Source organism: Urocitellus parryii, chromosome 11 (genome assembly GCF_045843805.1).
Source record: "Urocitellus parryii isolate mUroPar1 chromosome 11, mUroPar1.hap1, whole genome shotgun sequence".
Classification (NCBI taxonomy): Eukaryota; Metazoa; Chordata; class Mammalia; order Rodentia; family Sciuridae; genus Urocitellus; species Urocitellus parryii.
In genome coordinates, this window is record NC_135541.1 from 59,134,431 (window position 1) to 59,154,092 (window position 19,662).

Sequence of the window (19,662 nt, forward strand, 5' to 3'; positions counted from 1 at the left end):
AAGACACTCTGATTTTCAAGCCCCCCCCCCAACTAAAATGAAGATGAAGATGAGGATGATGATGATAGCAGCAGTTGATTCTTTCAGGCCCCTGGCTGCTGATTTTTAACTTCCTGGTATTCTGCCCTCCAGTCCCTCACACAAATCTTTATGGCTCTCTAGTTGGCTCCTATTTTTCACAGAGCTCCAAAAGTTCCCAAATTAAGATCCCATCAATGTAGGAGTCTTCACAGAACACAGCCCACATAAAAGATTACTGACAGAACACACTCACTGCAGGCCACATCCCAGTAGGTGACACTCAGGAGCAAATGGATTTAGGTAACCAGAGCTACTGATATTAAGTCCCAAGTTCTCCTGCTCCAGCAGGTTGACCTTTAAGGGCTGCATCAGGTCTCAGAAATAGAAGGTTCCAGCCTCAAGCTGTTTGATGCTTGGGAGGAAGAGTGGGCCACATTACCCAAATGTTAAGGGCTGCATACTTTTCTGCTGCTCTTTGTGCAGCTGTCGGGCCCGATTTTTTAGCATCTCTGCCTTGGCCTCATCCTTATCAACCAACCCCCATTCTATACATGCGGCTAGCATAGACACAGGCCCAACCATGGCCCAGGTCACAGGCTTTCACCAAGTATTCGCATGCCAGGCCCATATCCTTGGGAACGCCAGGGGCAGCCTAAAGAAACATGGCACTAAGCTTGAAGCAACTGGAGGCATAGTTGCCATTACAGGCCCTTGGGTAGTAGTCCCTGGCCTTCCCCAGGTTGGGCTGGCCATCTTCATTGACCTGGCCATCATGTGCCAGGAGACCGACATTGTGACATGCTTCCACAGACTTTTTTCCAGGCTTCTCACATGCCATCCAAAAGCAGTTCGAGGCAGCTTTCAGGTCCTGAGCTCATCCACCTTTTCCAGTCATATAATAGGCCTCCAGTTTGTAGCAGCTATCATTGTGCTTGTTCTCTTCGCAGTTGAACTTCAACATCTTGGCAGCCTCATAAAAATTTTTCTGGATCCCTTCGAAATAGTCCACCAGCCGATAGCAACTTTCTGGGTCCTTCTCGTGATAGGACTGGTAGTTGCACTCCACCTCCATGTTCTCCAAAAATGACTTCACCTGCTCCGCATCTTGGAAGTGCACCAGCCCCGGCGTGACTCCCTATTATTTGTGTTCTTGATGATTGCCATTCTAACTGGACTTAACTGAAATTTAGTGTAATTTTGATTTGCATCTCCCTAATTTGTAAGGATATTGAATAGTTCATATATTTGTCTGCCACCTGTCTTCCTTTTTTCCCTCCCTCCCTCCCTCCCTCCCTCCTACCTACCTACCTTCCTTCCTTTCTTCCTTCCTTCCTCCCTTCCTTCCATCTTTCTTCCTTCCTTCTTTTTTTTCTTTTTGATGCTGAGGATTGAACCCCAGGGCCCTCAACCACTGAGTCACATCCCCAATCCTTTTGTATTTTATTTAGGGACAGGGTCTCACCAAGTTTCTTAGGGCCTTGCTAAGTTGTTGACCCTGCCTTCGAACTCACAATCCATCTGCCTCAGTCTCCTGTGCCGCTGGGATTATAGGTGTGTGCCACCATGCTCACCATTTGTATTTCTTTTGAGTAATGTCTGTTTATCTCATTGACCATTTATGATTGGGTGGTTTTTTGTTGTTGTTATTCACATATTCTTGATATTAATCCTCTATCAAAAGACAGACTGGCTAAAATTTTTTCCTCATTCTGTAAACTTTTAATTATTTCATGCTTTTAATTATTTCCTTAACTAGGCAGATGCCATCTCACTTATTGATTTTTGGTTTTATTTCTTGAGTTTCAGGAGTCTTGTTACAGAAGATGATGCCTGTACATATATGCCAGAGCCTTGGCCCTGTGTTTTGTTTTATAGGCTTCAGAGTTTCTGTTCTAATTCCTAGGTCTTTGATCCACTTTGAATTGACTTTTGGGTGGGGTGAGAGATTGGGATCCAGTTTCATTCTTCTACATATGGATATCCAGTTTTCCTACTACCATTTATTAAAAAGACTATCTTTTCTACAGTGTATGTTTTGGGCACTTTTGTCAATGATTATCTTCTTAGTTAGAATTATTCCTAGGTACTTTATTGGCAGGGGATGCTATTGTGAAAGATATTGTTTTCCTGATTCTTTTTCAGTGGGTTCATTATTGGAGTACAGAAAAACTATTGATTTTTTTTGGTTGATCTTGTATTCTTATACTTTGCTGAATTTGTCCATAAGCTCTAGAAATCCTTTGGTGGGATTTTTTTGGGTCCTCTAAGTATATGATCATGTCCTTGCAAACAGTTAATTTGACTTCTTCTTTTCCTATTATATCCCTTTAGTTTCCTTCTCTTGACTAAGTGCTCTGACTCGAATTTCAAGTACTATATTGAATAGGAAAAATGAGAGGGAACATCCTTGTCTTGTTCCTAATTTTAGAGGAAATGTCTACAGTTTTTACTTTTCAGGCTTTTGTCATATATAGCCTTTATGATGTTGAGGTAAGATCCTCCTACCCTTAGATTCTTAGTGTTTTTAACATGAATGAATGCTGACTTTTGTGAAAGACTGTTTCTGCATCTATTAAGTACATCACATGATTTTATTTTCTTAATTTTGTTTATGTGATGAATTACATTTATTAAATTACATTTATTGATTATTGTGATGCATGTATGTTGAACCAACCTTGCATCTATGCAATGAAACCAGCTTGATCATGGTGTATAGTCTTCTTAATGTGTTTTTGAATGTGGGTTGCTCATAGTTTATCTAGAATTTTTGCATCTATGTTCATCAGGGATATTGGTCTGTAGTTTTCTTAATGTGTTCTTATCTGCTTTTGGTACCAGTATGATACTGGTTTCATAGCATGAATTTGGGAGTGTTCCCCCCTTTAAATTTCACAGAGTAATTTGAAGGTGATTGGCATTAATTATTCCTTTATGATCTAGTAGAATTCAGCTGAAAATACATCCGGCTGGTCTTGAGCTTTTCATTGTGGAAGACTTTTTAATGCTACTTCAGTCTTGTTACTTGTTATTGATCTTTATATGTTTTCTGTGTCCTCTTTGTCTTATGGAACATACTCCTTTTTAAAAACATCTATTAATAATGTATGCACACATATTAAAATTCTTAAAAATGTAATGTCACTAAGAATAGTCTTTTTTTTGCAAGTACTTTTTCCTGGATAATGGTGGATTGGGCAACTAGGAAGAATCATGGAGATGCATTAAAGAAACTTCCTAAGGTGAAGTTTAGGGAGAAAAGAAGTGTGCTGTGGAACTCTCTTGGATCTTTTTTCATTTAAGGAAGGTCTGAATTGTCCTGACTTGTTTGTCTTCTTTGTGGAAGAAGAATTACAGTATAGGATTCGTTTTATTATGAACCTAGACAGAATAATAAATAATAATATGCAAATGAGGACATTAATACAAATTGATATGCAAATGATATAATAAGGATTCCCTGTAGTTTTGATAAGTTCATAATATAAGAGGTTCATGCCATTGGGAAGTAGAAGACATGATCCTATTACAGGTTAAACTTACAAATATATAAAATCTATTAATAATTAATTATTATTACTTTGAAAAACTTTTGTCTATCTGCCCTTCATATGTAGGAGGACATAAAAGAAAAAAGTATTAAACATCCAAATAGAAAAAAGAAAGATGGAAAGAAAACCACTTTATTTACAAAAAAAAAAAAAAGTAATCAGGATGTGTTAACATTTTATTCTCCCTCTGTAGTGAAGTTGCTAGGAAATATTGGACTAATATTTAATTTACAGAAATTTGAAAGAGATATATAAGTCAAAGTGCAGATAATGTACCCCCAAAACATGTTTCTTTTCTTTTTTTTTTTTTTTGAGAGAGAGAGAGAGAGAAGAGAGAGAGAAGAGAGAGAGAGAGAGAGAGAGAGAGAGAGAGAGAATTTTTTAAATATTTATTTTTAGTTTTATATTTAGTTTTTGGTGGACACAACATCTTTATTTTATGTGGTGCTGAGGATCGAACCCAGTGCCCCGCACATGCCAGGCAAGCGCGTTACCACTTGAGCTACATCCCCAGCCCCCAAAACATGTTTCTTGGAAAGAAATACTTTAACGCATGCACAAGTCATTAGAGAAGTAAAGGTTTATAACACAAACCTGAGGAATTTGTGCTATTAAAGGAATGCAATAAGCTTAGATAACATTTCAATCCAAAATATTGCAAATAATTATTTTAAATATTGCTTGAAACACTGTAACTATCAAAAATCTTCTTAAATGAAAACACATATATTAGCAAAAATAATAATTCAGTTTAAATAATATATGCTAAATTTCTTAGATTGTATTTACAAATACAAATATAAAAGAAGGAGAAGAAAAACTAAATAAATTCCCATTTTCATGAAGTCAGATAAGGCATCCTTGACTTTGATAATCAGAGAAGTTACAATATTTTAATTTTTAATCAGTGTAATGATTAGCGACATATTATAAAGCATGACACATATCATGTAAATCATTGGAGTAGATACAATTAAGAACATATAATCTATAAAGAAACAAGATGTTAGAGTACTTTTTGAAAAAGGAAATTTGAAATGAAAATAGTTATGTCCATTATAAAAGTAGAACTAAATAGGTTAATTTCCCCTATTGCTCAGCAATGTTTTCATAGTGATTTAAAAATAATATTTTGACAATTTTTTTTGAAAAGGTAACCTAAATTCATGACACAGGTGATCAAAATACAAAGGAATGATAAAGGTTATAAGGCAAGTAGAAAGAAAAAGCAAAAGAAACTATATTAACTTTCAAACAAAGGATAATTCAAGACTAATCATTAATCCAGGTAATGTATCAGTAAGTGTGGATCACAATTACAATATTAGTCATGGATCATTTTAACAGAATACACAACCCTAAATATTCATGTAAAAAGGTGTTATAAGCATACAGATAACTAGATAGAAATAATAGTTTTGAAATATTATAAAAGATTCAAGTAATGAAATAAGTCACACACAAAGGCCAGGTGGTTCAATAACAAAATTAATACTTTAAAATTTGTATACATCGAAAAACTAAATTATCTAGCATATTCACCTAAATCACTACTGCATGTGAAATAAAATCTCAACTTCACACTAGAGAAAATAAAAATGAGGCTATGCAATATTGAAAGAGGAAAAGTACCCAAAGTGCTACTCTAGAGCAAATTCAAGACCTTAAGTATTTAAATCACTCAAGTAGATGAAATTTTAAATTATTAAATTAAGCATTTAACCATTGAAATCTGAAAATACAGAACAAAGAAAATTATTGAAAGCACTCTGGACTCAAGGGAAGATTTTGCAGGAAAGGCAAAAATTAACTCATTCCAAAACCTCAGAGGAAGAAGCCCAAAATGATACACTCAGGGAGCTGAAAACAAGTAAGAAAATGGCTTCCTATCACATAAGAATGACTCCTACCTAAAGAGAGTATAAAGGAAAAAATTTGACAATTCAGAAAATAAATAAAACAGGAATGCTTTAGTCAGTTTGTTTTTTCCACCATGAGGAAAGGACCCAAGGAATAGCACAGTACAAGAGGGGATCATGATTTCAGAGGTCTCAATCCACAGACAACAGACTCCATTCCTCCGGCTGGAGGTGAGGCAGAACATTATGGTGGAAAAATGTGGTGGAGGGAAGCAGTGCACATGATGATCAGAAAGGGGGGGGGAGGGAGAGGGGGAAAGGGGGAGAGAGAGGGAAAGAGGGAGGGGGAGAGGGGAGAGAGAGGGGGAGGGGGGAGAAGGGGAGAGAAAGGGGGAGAGGGGAGAGAGAGGGGGAGGGGGAGAAGGGGAGAGAAAGGGGGAGAGGGGGAGAGAGAGGGGGAGTGGTGGGAGAGAGGGGGAGAGGGGGAGAGAGAGTGGGGGGAGAGGGGGAGAGAGGAGGAGAGAGGGGGAGGGGAGGAGAGAGGGGGAGAGGGGGGAGAGAGAGAGGGGGAGAGGGGGAGAGAGGAGGAGAGAAGGGGAGAGGGGAAGAGAGAGAGGTAGAGGGGGAGAGAGAGGGTGAGGGGGGAGAGAGGGAGAGAGGGGGGAGAGGGGGAGAGAGAGGGGGGGAGGGGGAGGGGGAGAGAGGGGGGGAGAGGGGGGAGGGGGTGAGAGAGAGGGAGAGAGAGGGAGAGGGAGAGGGAGAGGGAGAGGGAGAGAGAGGGAGAGAGAGGGAGAGAGAGGGAGAGGGAGAGGGAGAGGGAGAGAGAGAGAGAGAGAGAGAGAGAGCACGCTCTCCACATGTTGGATACAAATATATACCCCAAAGGCACATGCCCCAATGCCCCACCTCCTCCAGCTATACCCCACCTGCCTTCAGTTACCACTCAATCCCACCAGGTGTTTAATTCACTGATTGGGTTAAGGCTCTCATAACACAATGATTTCTTCTCTGAACTTTGTTTCATTGTCTCACATGTGAGCTTTTGCAGGACACCTCACATCCAAACCATAACAAGGAAAACTGATAAATTTAAAAACTGGTTAGGGAAACCCAATAATCCATGAAAAGCATGGTGAGTACAATTGAGATAAGAGGAAGAAATTCATGAAATAAATAATGAGAAACTAGATATAGTAACATGTCTAAATCACATTTTAAATTATTACTACACATAGTTTCATGCCAATGATATTAAAAGAATGGCTACAATGATTATTTCCATTCATCCCAGTTTCTCTCAACCTATATTTTATGAGTAGTATTTAAACAGAATTTTACAATGGCAAAGGCTGAATTAGATTTCAGAATCTAGACTGTTAGTTTTATCAAACACTGTTTGATGTATCACTTAGCTCTTTTGTTTTTATTTCATTTCTTTACTAATCACAAAGATAGCCACAAAGATAAAATATGTGTGATATTAATATTTGATATTGTCTACTCTTATTGAATTATTTCATAGAATGTTATACATGTAAGCCTGCTAATATTTGCAAAGCTTTTATAAAGTTTTGGAAAGCAGTTTACTATCTCTAAAGGTTGAGATAATTTGCAGGTTTACTGTAAGCACTCAAATATACACCTATTCTGTAATATCTTAAAGCATCAGTACAATTTCATTGGGCCTTACAGCTTTCTCAAAATGCATTATACCAGTGGTCTCAGCCGGATATCTAGGTTAAAATGAAGTTCCTCAATGGGAAGTCCACACTTCATTTGAGTTCAGCTTTACTAAGACCATAAATAATGAAAGGCAAATAGTAGCTTCTTAGGTTTCTGGTGAAATCATTAGGCATAAAGATCTGGCAGTGAAAGAGAGCTTTAGCTAATGAGTGGGCTCTGTACATTAATAGAAAAAACATCTGTTGGCTCCTGATCCCTGCATTTTGTATTCTTCCAAACAGGTGCTCAATTTTTCTGCACTAATCAGCCATACAAATTGTAACATAATATCGTCTTTATGTGAAATACTGATCCTTCCTTCCCTTTTAATAAATATTTGCTAAGCTTCTTTTAATATCTCCTAGCTTTAAAAGCCATATATTAATCATTAAGCTATGACAACTGAGTGGCGAATATTCCTTTCATAAGACTAAAACACAAAATGAGAATTTGAAGCCTATATTGGGTATTATTAATTTAATAACAGCTATCAGTCTTAAACATGAATGAATTTGCCCTTGACTTCTTAGCATGACACTTATTAACATGACTATATTCTTTCTTTGATTGATTCACATTCAGGAACATCATTTAAACTCTCTGGGACCAATTTTTTTTTTACATATAAAGTAGGAATAATATTTCTACTTTATGATTTCTACTTTATGATTGCTCACTGTAATCTGCAGCCCAGTTGTGCTAGATTGCCAGGAGACCAAGGAAGACACCTGGGGATGGGAGTGGTGAGGTATAAGATTTATTGGGAGATGCTTGAGGGGAAGGTCCAGAGGTGATGGCTGGACTGGAGTACCTGCTTCCCTCATGGTGACTCACCAAGTAGCATCTCCTCTCCTTCACGGCACTATTCCTGGAAGTGTTCAGTGGCACCAGGATGAACAGACAGCACCTCTGTCCGTCATGTTCCTGTGCTGTTCAAATGGCACCTTGTCTCCCTAATGATGCTGCTCCAGAAAAGAACACCTTTTCTCTCTCAGGGTGTTTTGTCCAGAGGTAGCTGGATGGACAAGGAACATGTATCCATTCCACAGTGCCCTCAGTTCCACAAAATTATTACAGGGAGAGGGGTTTTATAAGTTAGGCTAAAGAAGCAGTGACATTATAAACATTATCTTGATTAACTTGCTTTGTTCTTTGTATGATCACAAGCCAAAGAGCAGCTGTCCTGGTGTTCATGTTAAAAAAAAAAAAAAAGCAGCTGTCTATAGGTGACACTTATTTGCCCTAGTTCCTAGCATATGTGAGAGAAAGTCAGTGTCTTCAAATATATCACTATCTAGAAATTCTGGCCTGAGTGTTTTCTTTGTTCCCTTGAATTAGCCAGGTCCCTGGGAATTTAAAGGGACATTCTGGGGATATGGTGTCCTACAGTACTCTTTCTTTAAGGTGTTATATGCCATTTATGATATCATTAAATGACCACTATTTCCATTGGTGACATCTGAACTGATTCTTGTAGTTGTCTGACAGACTATAGAATGGATACAATAGAGGAAACAGTCCAGGGATGAATCTATACGAAGGTACGCACATGTGTAAAAGCATCAAGTGTCAGGAATAATCCTGTGTCATTAGAGCTTGGATGGATGCAGTCAAAGATGAGTCCGGAGAGTCCAGTAGAGCCCAGGCAGGTCTTAATGAATTTTGTACCATTCTGAAAGCCACAAAGGCTCACCAAAATATTTTACAAAGGAAAACAACATAATATTTTTGTGTTAGTCAGCTTTTCAATCACTGTGACCAAAATACCAGATAAGATCAACTTGGAGGAAGAAAAACTTTTTTTGGTTCAGGATGTCAGAGGCTCTGTCCATGATTGGCTGACTCCATTGCTCTGGGCCCAAGGTAAGACAGAAGGATGGGGCAGAGGAGTCCTGCTTTGCTTATAGAGAAAAAGGGTGTGGGGAAGGGGCTTCAGTTAGTACACTCAATCTAGAACGGACTAATTAGGTTACAGCTCTAGTAATCTGATTATTTTACCTCCTGAAAACAGGAGCTTTGGGTGGGGGGAGACTCCTCATAACCAAACCATAATACTCTGCCTATAATCCCCAAAAGTTCATGCCTACTTCATAATGCAAAATATATTTAGTCCATTTCCAAGAGTCCCCGTAATCTTAATAATTTGCACGTTGCCCAAAGTCCAAGGACAGATAACAGTGTGCAGATAACACTGGGGTTGCTTGCTCTACAACCTTTTCCATTATTGAATCCTTTGCACTATAGTTAAGAGACAAGCAGAACAATAAAAATAGTAGATTGGTTTTAAAAGTTGTGTTAGAATGATTTCTTTCTCATTAAGTCTGGATATAGACAGATTGGCTGCTCAGATCCTGCTTTGGTTTGTTTGACCAGGCAAAGAGTAAACCAAGTTCACATTAACCAAAAGCTGATTGGTGCAGAAGGAAAATTTTAGCATGTTTTAAATTGTGCTTAAAAGACACTCAGAATTGAGAAACTCTCTCAGGTAATTATTGATATATCCAGTTTAATATTAGATGAGCACATGGTGATTTACCATGAAATTTTTCATGCATCTCAAGATCTCTACCCATTCTGAAGGGCTTCTGTCCCAGACATCATCTTATCTCCTCAGTTGACTCTGATTGCCTCTTGGAAATTGAATATTTGCAATGTCCACCTCCTGTATTTTTATTCAGCCTTGCTAAGTTCATGGCCAGCTTTGCCATTTCTGCATTTCAAATTTGCAACAGGATTTGTTTTCTTTACTCACACTCTTTCCACTTGACATGCTGTTTAAAAGGAGGCCCTATGGTGAATGTTGAAATAGTAAATTTAGAATAATCAATTCAAACTAGGAACCCTAGCAGTATTAACATAAATAAAAAGGAACTTGAGACTCCTTGCTCTAGCTTAGATGTAGAGAGGCAAATCAAGAATCTCCCTTACAAAAGTCCTATCTTTTACACTACGATTTTTCTGAAGTGACTTCTTTTGTTGTTCATTGATAATTTTATCAATAAAGATCATTTAAGAGTGTAAGTTTTTAAGGACTCCCAAACTGAGACTTAAAACAGCTGTTTGAGGGATAACTGATTATGTATACCAATTTATATTGTGTGCTAAATAATTAAGCCATATGCTATTTTAGTGTTTGGGAAAAGTGGAGGAGAAAATCTGTTCTTTAGCATAATAAATGTCTTATGTGTGTAAAAAATCTGTTGGATAGTGAAAAAAGGTCAGAGAAAAATAGTATGACTATCATCACATTAATCAGAATCACATTAATCATAATTTACAAATGTTTCATCACATTAGTCATAGTTTACAAATATTTCATCACATTAGTCATAATTTACAAATATTAAGGTGTTTCCTTTATTAGAAACTCTGTGAGGATAGTAGCCATACTTATTCTGTTTACCTCTGTCTCCTCAATTCATGACTCTGTAACAAAACACAAAAGATATGGTCTAAACATTTATTCAATTAACAGTAATGAAAAACTTTGAATGTTTTTTGTCCAAATCATGTCATTCTTTGTCAGTTGTAACTTTATTTCTTATCCATCTATGGTAGAGCTTAGATTTGCTAGACTCACAAAGAAGTGAGGACTTTATAAATAATATAAAATATGAAGGGACTTTAAATTTTTTACTTTCTAGAAAGAGAATAACAAGCACATGTTGACCCATATTATTCTTTCAACATTTGACTCAGGTTTCTTGGAAACTTCTCAGCAGATTTAGTAAACTAGAACGTTGATGATTTGCTGGGCTTTTGAGAAGGAATTCATATATGTTGATCAGAACCAAATGGAACTATCTATACAGGACTGAAGATTCTCATGTAAGTCCTACATGAGAATATGTGAATCCATATTTTCAGTATGTCATGGTATTTCCTACAACCAATATTTTTCACTGAATTGAAAGTAAAACTTCAAATGGTAGGATAAACTTTTACTTATTTGCATGCATTTTCTATTACCATTTTTTTCATCTTTTAATTTGTGTATACCTGTATCGATCGATGTTCACTGGTCTGGTGGAATCTGAATGCTTTTCTTTAATTTTAAGAACCAAGTGATTTTATGATTATTTTTAGAAAGGAAAAAGAGAATTTTATTTTTAATACTAAAACTACTTGCTATTTACAAGGAATTCTATCTCCTCTCCCTCCTTCCAATTCTTAAGTTTTATAATCCCCACCCCCAAGATGGGAGTATTAGGAGGTGGGGCCTTTGAAAAGTGACCAGATTATGTGAGTAGAGCACTTGTGAATGAAATTAGTGGCCCTTATAAAAGGGGCCCAGGATAGAGCAATGGTTCTTTCCAACAGGTGAATTTATACTGAGAAAATTGTCATCTCTGAAGAAGTGGATCCTCCAATTTCAAATAATGAATCTTCCAAAACCTTGATCTTGGGTTTCTCAATCTCCAGAAATGTGAGAAATAAATTTCTTTTGTTTACAAGCCACACAGTCTATTGTATTCTGTTATGGAAACTTCAAGGAACCGAAGAGACTAAGACACTGGTGGATGTGAATGTTTGTAAACATGCAGTATATTTCTCTGTAATCTGTCTCCCTCCACTTGTTTCTATGTCTCTGAGCCTCTGTCTTTCTGCCTCTCCTTCCTTCCCTTCTTCTCTTCTCCCATTTACCTTATTCCACATTCTAGGTAAAATTAAAATATGAATTTTTGGAAGTATTTTTCTTTTTTTTTCTTTTTTATTTTTTTTTTTTATTGGTTGTTCAAAACCTTACACGGCTCTTGACATACCATATTTCAGACATTAGTTTCAAGTGAGTTATGAACTCCCATTTTTACCCCAAATACAGATTGCAGAATCACATCAGTTACACATTCACCTTTTTACATAATGCCCTATTAGTAACTGTTGTATTCTGCTACATTTCCTATCCTCTACTATCCCCCCTCCCCTCCCCTCCCATCTTCTCTCTCTATCCCATCTACTGTAATTCATTTCTCTCCTTGTTTTTTCTTCCAATTCCCCTCACAACCTCTTTTATGTAGTTTTTTTTTTAACAATGAGGGTCTCTTTCCATTTCCATGCAATTCCCCTTTTCTCTCTCTTTCCCTCCCATCTCGTGTCTCTGTTTAATATCAATCTTTTCTTCCTGCTCTTTCTCCCTGCTCTATTCTTAGTTGCTCTCATTATATCAAAGAAGACATTTGGTATTTGTTTTTTAGGGATTGGCTGGCTTCACTAAGCATAATCTGCTCTAGTGCCATCCATTTCCCTGCAAATTCCATGAATTTGTCATTTTTTAGTGCTGCGTAATACTCCATGGTGTATACATGCCACATTTTTTTTATCCATTCATCCATTGAAGGGCATCTGGGTTGGTTCCACAGTCTAGCTATTGTGATTGTGCTGCTATGAACATCGATGTGGCAGTATCCCTGTAGTAAGCTCTCTTAAGGTCTTCAGGGAATAGACCAAGAAGGGCAATAACTGGGTCAAATGGTGGTTCCATTCCCAGCTTTCCCAGGAATCTCCATACTGCTTTCCAAATTGGCTGAACCAATTTGCAGTCCCACCAGCAATGTACAAGAGTACCCTTTTCCCCATATCCTCTCCAGCACTTGTTATTGTTTGACTTCCTGATGGCTGCCAATCTTACTGGAGTGAGATGGTATCTTAGGGTAGTTTTGATTTGCATTTCTCTGACTGCTAGAGATGGTGAGCATTTTTTCATGTATTTGTTGATTGATTGTATGTCCTCCTCTGAGAAGTGTCTGTTCAGGTCCTTGGCCCATTTGTTGATTGGGGTATTTGTTGTCTTATTGTCTAATTTTTTGAGTTCTTTGTATACTCTGGATATTAAGGCTCTGTCTGAAGTGTGAGGAGTAAAAATTTGTTCCCATGATGTAGGCTCCCGATTTACTTCTCTTATTGTTTCTCTTGCTGTGAAAAAACTTTTTAGTTTAAGTAAGTCCCATTTGTTGATTCTTGCTGTTAACTCTTGTGCTATAGGCGTCCTGTTAAGGAATTTGGAGCCTGATCCCACAATATGTAGATCGTAGCCAACTTTTTCTTCTATCATAAGCAGAGTCTCTGATTTGATACCTAGGTCCTTGATCCATTTTGAGCTCACTTTTGTGCATGGTGAGAGGAGGGGATTCAGTTTCATTTTGTTGCATATGGATTTCCAGTTTTCCCAACACCATTTGTTGAAGATGCTATCCTTCCTCCATTGCATGCTTTTAGCCCCTTTATCAAATATAAGATAGTTGTAACTTTGTGGATTAGTCTCTGTATCCTCTATTCTGTACCATTGGTCCACCCGCCTGTTTTGGTACCAGTACCATGCTGTTTTTGCTACTATTGCTCTGTAGTATAGTTTGAGATCTGGTATTGCTATACCACCTGATTCACACTTCCTGCTCAGAATTGCTTTTGCTATTCTGGATCTTTTATTTCTCCATATGAATTTCATGATTGCTTTATCTATTTCTACAAGCAATGCCATTGGGATTTTGATTGGCATTGCATTAAACCTATAGAGGACTTTTGGTAATATTGCCATTTTGATGATGTTAGTTCTGCCTATCCATGAACAGGGTATATCTTTCCATCTTCTAAGATCTTCTTCTACTTCTCTTTTTAGGGTTCTGTAGTTTTCATTGTATAAATCTTTCACCTCTTTTGTTAGGTTGATTCCCAAGTATTTTATTTTTTTTGAGGATATTGTGAATGGAGTGTTTTTCCTCACTTCCGTTTCAGAAATTTTGTCACTGATATACAGAAATGCCTTTGATTTGTGCGTGTTGATTTTATAACCTGCCACTTTGCCGAATTCATTTATTAGTTCTAGTAGTTTTTTTGTAGACCATTTTGGGTCTTCTATGTATAGAATCATGTCATCTGCAAATAGTGATAATTTAAGTTCATCTTTTCCAATTTTTATGCCTTTAATTTCTTTCGTTTGTCTAATTGCTCTGGCCAGTGTTTCGAGAACTATATTGAATAGAAGTGGTGATAAAGGGCATCCCTGTCTTGTTCCAGATTTTAGAGGGAATGCCTCCAATTTTTCTCCGTTCAAAATGATGTTAGCCTGGGGCTTAGCGTAGATAGCTTTCACAATATCAAGGTAAGTTCCTGTTATCCCTAGTTTTTCTAATGTTTTGAACATAAAGGGATGCTGTACTTTGTCGAATGCTTTTTCTGCGTCTATCGAGATGATCATATGGTTCTTATCTTTAAGTCTATTGATATGGTGAATAACATTTATTGATTTCCGTATATTGAACCATCCCTGCATCCCAGGGATGAATCCTACTTGATCATAGTGCACAATTTTTTTGATGTGTCTTTGTATCCGATTCGCCAGAATTTTATTGAGGATTTTTGCATCTAGGTTCATCAGAGATATTGGTCTGTAGTTTTCTTTCTTTGAAGTGTCTTTGTCTGGTTTCGGAATCAATGTGATGTTGGCCTCATAGAATGAATTTGGAAGAACTCCCTCTTTTTCTATTTCCTGAAATAACTTGAAAAGTATTGGTATTAATTCTTCTTTAAAGGTTTTGTAAAACTCCGCTGTATACCCATCCGGTCCTGGGCTTTTCTTGGTTGGTAGTCTTTTGATTACTTCTTCAATTTCATCCATTGATATTGGTCTGTTCAAATCGTGTGTGTCCTCCTGACTCAGTCTGGGCAAGTCATATGTCTTAAGAAATTTATCGATGTCTTCACTATCTTCTATTTTATTGGAATATAGGTTTTCAAAATAATTTCTAATTATCTTCTGTATTTCTGTGGCATCTGTTGTGATATTGCCTTTTTCATCCCTTATGTTAGTAATTTGAGTTCTCTCTCTTCTTCTCTTCGTTAGCATGGCTAAGGGTCTGTCAATCTTGTTTATTTTTTCAAAGAACCAACTTTTAGTTTTGTTAATTTTTTCAATAGTTTCTTTTGTTTCAATTTCATTGATTTCCGCTCTGATTTTAATTATTTCTTGCCTTCTGCTGCATTTACTATTGTTTTGCTCTTCCTTTTCTAGGGCTTTGAGATGAAGTGTGAGCTCATTTATTTGTTGGTTTTTCCTTTTTTTGAGGAATGACCTCCAGGCGATGAATTTCCCTCTTAAAACTGCTTTCATTGTGTCCCATAGATTCCGATATGTTGTGTCTGAATTTTCATTTATCTCTAAGAATTTTTTGATTTCCTCCTTTATGTCTTCTGTAACCCCTTGATCATTCAGTAACATATTGTTCATTTTCCATGTGATATTGGATTTTCCCTTGCTTCTTTTATCTTTAATTTCCAGTTTCAATCCATTATGATCCGATAAAATGCATGGTATAATCTCCACCCCTTTATATTTATTGAGGGTTGCCCTATGGCATAATATATGGTCTATTTTTGAGAAGGATCCATGTGCTGCTGAGAAAAAAGTATATCCATTCGATGATGGTTGGTATATTCTATATATGTCAGTTAAGTCTAGGTTATTCATTGTGGTATTGAGTTCTATAGTTTCTTTATTCAACTTTTGCTTGGAGGTTCTGTCCAATGGTGAGAGAGGTGTGTTGAAGTCACCCATAATTATTGTGTTGTGATCTATTTGATTCTTGAACTTGAGGAGAATTTGTTTTATGTATTTCGCAGCACCGTTATTTGGTGCATAAATATTGATAATTGTTATATCTTGTTGTTTAATGGTTCCTTTTAACAGTATATAATGTCCTTCCTTATCCCTTTGGATTAACTTAGTCTTGAAGTCGATTTTATTCGATATGAGGATGGCCACACCAGCTTGCTTGCGCGGACCGTGTGCGTGGTATATTTTTTCCCAACCTTTCACCTTCAGCCTGTGTATGTCTTTTCCAGTCAGGTGTGTCTCCTGGAGGCAGCATATTGTTGGATTTGTTTTTTTAATCCATGTTACCAGCCTATGTCGCTTTATTGGAGTGTTTAAACCATTAATGTTTAGAGTTACTATTGATATATGGTTTGTACTTCCAGCCATGTTTGATTATTTATCTCTTTTTTTTTTAATATTTTGTTTGTTTCTCCATGATTACCTTTCCCCGCTCCGTCTGTCTTTACTGAGGTACTTCCCACTGTTGGCTTTGGTTATTGTTTTCCATTTCTTCCTCGTGAAGTGTTTTGCTCAAGATGCTTTGCAATGCTGGTTTTCTGGCTGCAAATTCTTTTAGTTTTTGTTTATCGTGAAAGATTTTTATTTCGTTGTCGTATCTGAAGCTTAATTTTGCTGGGTACAGAATTCTTGGTTGGCATCCGTTGTCTTTCAGTGTTTGAAATACGTTGTTCCAGGATCTTCTCGCTTTCAGCGTCTGAGTTGAAAAGTCCGTTGTTAACCTTATTGGTTTACCCCTGAATATAATCTTTCTCTTTTCTCTTGCAGCTTTTAATATTTTCTCTTTGTTCTGTATATTGGATATCTTCATAACAATGTGTCTTGGCGTTGGTCTACTGTGATTTTGTATGCTCGGTGTCCTGTATGCATCTACAATTTGTATATCTGTTTCCTTTTTTATTTCTGGAAAGTTTTCTGCAATTATTTCATCTAGTAGATTACTCATTCCCCTGGTTTGAATCTCTATCCCTTCCTCTATCCCAATGACTCTTAAATTTGGTTTTTTTATATTATCACATATCTCTTGTAGGTTTCTCTCGTGATTTTTAACCAGCCTATCTGAGTTGGCTAGACTCTTTTCCAGATGATATATTTTGTCTTCGTTATCTGACGTTCTGGCTTCTACTTGCTCCACTCTATTGATGATACTCTCATTTGAGTTTTTAATTTGGTTTATAATTTCCCTCATTTCTAAGATCATTGTTTGATTCTTTTTTATAGTCTCTATCTCCTGATAAAGATGCTTAACTTCTTCTTTTATCTGTTTATGTAATTCCTTCTCAATGTGTTCTTTCGCTGCTTGAATTTGCTGTCTCGTATCCTCTTTAAGGTTCCGTTCCATCTGTCTCAGGTGATCCATGAGTTCTTTATATGACCATTTTTCTGGTGACTCTATATCCTCCTGAATATTTAGGCTGCCCTGCATTGTTTGCACTCCTTTTCTTCCTTGCTTTTTCATGCTGTTCATATTGTTTCTTGTTCTGTTTGACTGCTGAGTTACTGTTTACTCCTATAAATTTATTTGATGCTTGGGAGGAAAGGTATTAGAAGGGATGGGAAGAAGTCACTAAAGAGAATGAGAGTAAGCAGGTAGAATTCAAGGAAGGGGGAATAAGAAAATTGAAAAGAAATGTAAAGGCAGGTGAAAAGAAGGAAAGAACAAAATAGAAAATTTAAAAGAATTTAAAACAATAATAATAGTAGAAATGAAAAATGAAATTAAAAAAAAATAGAATAAAATAAAATAAGATGGATTAAAAAAACATTTAAAAGGACAGCAAAAAAAAAAAAATTATAAATGTAGTCCTAGAGTTCGATTAACTGCTCTTCCAGTAGATGGAGCTATGCCTACCGGGCCAAGTCTCTCCTCTCAGTAGGCGGGAGTCAATCACTGTGCAGCAGTTCTTCCTCCTGGACTGGGCGAGTCTCCACTCCTGCTGTGGGCGGGGCCTTTCCCAGAGCTGGTCAGGGGTCGTCTGCAGCACTGGGCTGGCAGGTGGGGGGTGGTCGTCTGTAGCTCCAAACCACCAGAGGAGGTTCACAGAGGTTCACAGAGCGCCCGCTCCCCCACTCACTGCAAGGTTGCAGGCAGCGGCTGTTTGGCGCCAGCCGGCGGCGGTTCACAAAGCCGCAGTGGGCGTGGGCCCTGGCAGGCAGCGCCCGTTCCTAAGTTTGCTGTAGCGTGTGGGCGGCGGCAGTTCACAGAGCCGGGTGGCGGGGGCCCAGGCGGTCAATGTCTGCTCCTACGTTCGCTGCAGCCACCCGGCAGCGGCCGGTGGTGGATCACGGAGCCGGGCCGGTGTGGGCCCAGGCAGGCCACGCCTGCTCCTAAGATTGCTGCTATGAGTGAGCAGCAGCCATTTGGCGGCTGCTGGAGGGGCTGTGCCCCTGCTCTGCGTTGCCGAGATTCAGTAGTCTGTGACAAGCAGACACCTCCAATTAAACTTACTAGTTCCCGGTAGGTCTCCTTTCAGTGGAATTTTGCTTGAAGTTTCTCAGCCTGACGCCTGTGGGTGTATTAATGAGTCTCTCTGATCCCCTTACCACGGATGCATTGAATGTGCTGCCTCTTCGCCGGCGGCCATGTTCTCCTCTTTGGAAGTATTTTTCTTTAAACTAAAAAGTGAAGTCATGGGATGGTAAAGATATTTAAATGGTGTCCAATTTCCCCTTAGATAAATCTTCATATATTTTGCCAAACAGGTTTGACTACTAGGATTGATCTGACCTATCAGATTAGTGGGGAAAATAAAGGTAAGTAAGTCAGGCAAACAATGTCTATATGCTTTACAAAAATGTTGTCAAAGTTTTGGCCTTTGATCTGGCTTAAAAATGTTTTTTAAATAACATTTTATTTACATAACCTCTGTGTAGGTCAATGTTAGCATTGGCTCAAGTAGTCCAAAACTGGACAAGAAACAATTCCTTATCCTGACACTTTAAGGAGAGAAATGAGATAAATAAATACACCATGTGTAAGCATTAACTCTTTTGTAACATGTTAGGTTTTAGGGGTAGAGGGATTCTGTGGGAGTTTTAACACGTAGCTTGTAGCTCAAAGGTATAGAGAGAGGAGGGGGAAGATAAATCCTGAAAGCAGAGGTATTCTTACTGAGTTCTTGAACTTTCCTATGTCTAAGAACCAAATGAGAAACACACCATAGGGTCATTTAACATCTAACATTTTATGTCCAAATGGATATTTTGGGTCCCTGTACCAAATCTAATCCCTGCTACTCACCCCCCCTTTTTTTGCAGAAAATGTAGCCTGAATATAGAACTAGTTGCTTCAGCTAAACATTTAGGAATTGTTCTTTGTCTTCCTTCCAGTCCCATGTACAAACCACCAGCAGCTTCTTCTGACTTTACCTCTAAAGTCTTTTTTTTCATTCATTTTTTGTTAGTTTTCATCTTTCAAAATTTTTTTTATTAGTGCACTATGGTTATATGTAGTAGCAAGGTTCATTTTGACATTCAGAAATGCATGTAACATAATTTGCTCCATCTCAATCCCTAGTACTTTCCCTATCCCTCCTCTCCCTGTGATCTCCTTCCTCTACTCTTCTGATCTTCCTTCTATTTATTTACTGTTTTTATAAATTGGTGTATTATAGTTATACATAAAAGTGGAATTCATTGTGATATATTCATTCATGCATATAGCTTGAGCTTTTGCTCAATTTCATTATGTAGTTCTTCCTCTTTCCCATCCCTTCTCCCTCCCTCTGGATCCCCTTCCTCATCCATACCACCTGAATGCACCCAATCTCACCTTTTTATCCTTTTTTATCCTGACCACCATCACCTGAGGCCAATCCACTATAACTCACTTGGAATATTATCCACTTGCTACCCCACAACCTGTAACCCATTTTATTCCCAGTATCCACATGATGTTTTA

At 37.7% G+C, this 19,662-nt stretch overlaps 1 pseudogene; it reads right to left on the reverse strand.

Annotated features, from left to right (window-relative positions):
* Positions 1 to 456: 456 nt before the first annotated feature.
* LOC113197313 (cytochrome c oxidase assembly factor 7 pseudogene) lies at positions 457 to 7,977 on the reverse strand (annotated as a pseudogene).
* Between the last annotated feature and the right edge of the window lie 11,685 nt (positions 7,978 to 19,662).